The following is a 3,410-nucleotide window of genomic DNA, read 5'->3' as shown; positions in this document are numbered from 1 at the left end:
TTTGGTATAAAATTCGAAATTTTTGGACAAAAATCGAGTGAGTTATGGAGTTTTTCGTGGAACTGCTCAAACTGCGACTTTTACGAAAATTGTGCTCTTGAAGTTTTTGTGTTGCAGGCTTCGTTGGAAATCGACGGGTGATCGCTGCTGCATATAGGTACTTTGTTTATGATGTTGGGATGGTTATTAACGTGTGGTTTCACGTCGTTAGGCACCAAGTTGAATTAAGCATCGTAGGAAGAAAGTTGGTGTCGAAATCCGAATTGTGTTGTTGGTCGTGGATTGTTACTCCTGGGGTTATTTTTAATGTTCACTTGGGTTTGACATAATGCCTTAGTGTTCTAAGAAGTGTCTCGTGGTGTCTATTCGTAGTCCGTACGATTGAGTTTAGGTGTTAAGCATATCAGGTTCAGAATTTTCACGTGTTGGCACGTCCCGCAGGTACACGGACCCGGGGACGGACCCTGGCACGGGGTCCGTGCCTTTGCTTCTTTTCGGTGCCTTTTTAGAGTCTAGACGGACCCTGACACGGGGTCAGTGTCCACCTTTCCTTTCGAGTCTTCTCACCCGAGTCTACACGGACCCCTACACAGAGGTAGGCACGGGGTCCGTATCATTCACAATTTTGGGAAAAATCTTACACTATGCTTGGAGGTTCGATGTCTTGGTTTAGTACAATGGTTTACAAGGTCGAGTCATGGGAATTGTAGAACGTCCTAAGGGATTAAATGAGCTCGTAAGTAAGTTTGATTAATACGTCTAAGTTATTCAAGTTAAGTTTGTAAACTTAAGTTAGTATGTGCAGCAGCGACGGCCCGATCGAAGTCCAACGAATCCCTCAACGCCAAGTAAGTATGTCGACGTGCAATGAAATATTTTAAGTTTTTGAGGTATGCTAATTGTCTCGTGACCAAATTATGAATGTGTTTGGAAGTCGGTGAACGTGGCCGAGGACCTCTCCGCCCCGTTCAATTATGAACGGGTTAGATCGTGGTTGGAAAGCGTTAATTATGAACGGGGACCAACCAGCCCGTTAAATTATGAACGGGGATCTCATGTATGTGGCAGTGGATACGTCCTCTGTCAGCCCAGTACTGTGGTTTGTCTGATCAGGCATTTATTATGTATGGGTCACTTGCCTTGAAACATCATCTACGCAAAATGATGAAGTTATGTATGTTCTAGTATGCAGTATGTTTATGACAAGTTTTCACGTTATGGCACGTCTATGTTATGTATGTATGTTCAAGTTTTAGTACGCAAATTTATGTTCAAGTATGTATGTTCTAATTTAAAGTTGCATGCGGTTTTATTATGTAGTACTCGCTACTTCCCAGTTTATACGTGTTGAGTCTTTAGACTCACTAGACTTGATCGATGCAGGTGAGTATGTTGATGAGGAGACAGGAGGTGGCGACCAAGGGGCATGCTTGGACTGAGCGAGATGCTAACCCGAGGACCGCAATGTTTATGTTTTTATGCAAATGTTAAATTACTCTGATTTCATGTTTTGAGGGAAAAACTTTGAGCAAACCTTTTGTGAGCAATTTTATTCTAGTTAATTTGAACAACCATGTCTTATGGGGGACTTGGTTGAGATATTTTATGGCAAACTTTGAATGTTATTTTATGTTTAAGAAAATTTTTAAATTTTTCCGCAAATTTGGAGTATGAAAAGTACGGTACGTTACAGGCGGTTCTGCCATGACGGTTCTATCAAAACTAGGCGGATCTGCCCAACTCTAATTCATACTTTGCTATAATCAATAGAGTAAGCATATCAATATCAACTATTTCAAGTATCAAATGCAATAATCATTCAGTATGTGATTTTGGGAAACTCAAGTCAAAACTAACTCGAGTTGTGCAATTCCGAATCAACATTTATTTATACTTTCTTTCTGTCTTTCTGAATCAGTCGAAGTCTCGAACGCGAAGTCTGTCAATAGTCAGTCTGGCAATGACAATAATGACGAATACAATATCAATATCCCAATCAATTGATACTGGATATAATCAGAACTAAATCACATTCTGTTCCAACGGCATAACTGCCCAACTTCAATATACCCAGCAATACAAATCGACACATATCAATTCCTGCAACTCATGATCAATAACGATACACATCTGATATCATATCTCAACCCAATCAACTCTGAAATTCATAACAATTCCATAATCAGTCTGTTTTTCAACCTGTCTTTGATTCTACGATGTCTAACATGTCAAGAACATTATATATGAATCATATTCGATTGTGACAACATCATAATTTCAAGACATGACAAAACGTAACAAAACTTACGTCCAATTATAGCCTGCGTTGATAGGAATACAGTACCGAAGTCGGATTCAAATTCGGACGGACGGATTTCTCACAAAAGGCGTAAGGATTTTTCACTTCTTTCTCGTGTTTCCCTTTCTTCATTTCTTCCTTTTGTTCTGAGGAATGAAGTTTGATACGTTTATATATATATATCCTGCATGTTGTGAAGCTAGGTGGCTCATTTCTTTGCGCAACACGTCTCGCGCATATGCGCGACCTATCTCGGTGCATATGCGCGAGACCATATGTCTCGGCGCGTAGCAACACGGCAGCTCGCGCATATGCGCGCCCATCTTCCGTGCATATGCGCGAGGTTCTCTGGAATTGGCACATGGCCTCTCGCACAGCTCGCGCATATGCGCGACGCCTTCCGCGCATATGTGCGAGGTTCTCTGGACGTTGGTAACATATGCTCGCGCAGATGCGCACACTTACTTCGCGCAGATGCGCGGGGTCTTCTGTCCACCTCGCGCATGTGTGCGCATCATGACGCGCATGTGCGCGAGAGCTATGATCCTCGCACATCAAATCTCACACGCAATCTCATTTTGCGTCTCGGTTAGCCTTTTATAATCGTCTCGATTAAAAATCAGTAATCGTAATTTAACACGATATAAAATCTTGGGCATTACAACATATGTTAGTCTCAAGCTCAAACGATCTTTATCTTTATTTTAGAGGGCTGAATCGACTAATAACCTATTTAGAATATATAATATGTTTTCTAATGAGTTTCACGATCTTACATTGAGAGTCATACCTCATAATACCCATAACATATTCTAAAAATTTACCTATGCAATCTGCATGAGTATACAAATAAGTAAATTCAATAATTATATAAAATCTTAAGATGTTATTAAAATAAATATTGTTTTTATATAAAAATCAATAAAACTCGAGCCTCGGCCCACCTAGTCTAATGTATGTTTCATGTTTGCTGCTACTATTGCATAGTTTCATCCTTGATAAAATAGATTTGGACAGAAAGTATACAAATCTCAGGTAATAACATAAACGAAGAGAGTAACCTATCCCAGTTTGACGTGGAAGTTGTTCATTGGGTTAATTTGAGTGTTCC

Source organism: Primulina eburnea, chromosome 1, assembly GCF_022965805.1.
Source record: "Primulina eburnea isolate SZY01 chromosome 1, ASM2296580v1, whole genome shotgun sequence".
Lineage (NCBI taxonomy): Eukaryota > Viridiplantae > Streptophyta > Magnoliopsida > Lamiales > Gesneriaceae > Primulina > Primulina eburnea.
This window is presented reverse-complemented; position numbering follows the sequence as displayed.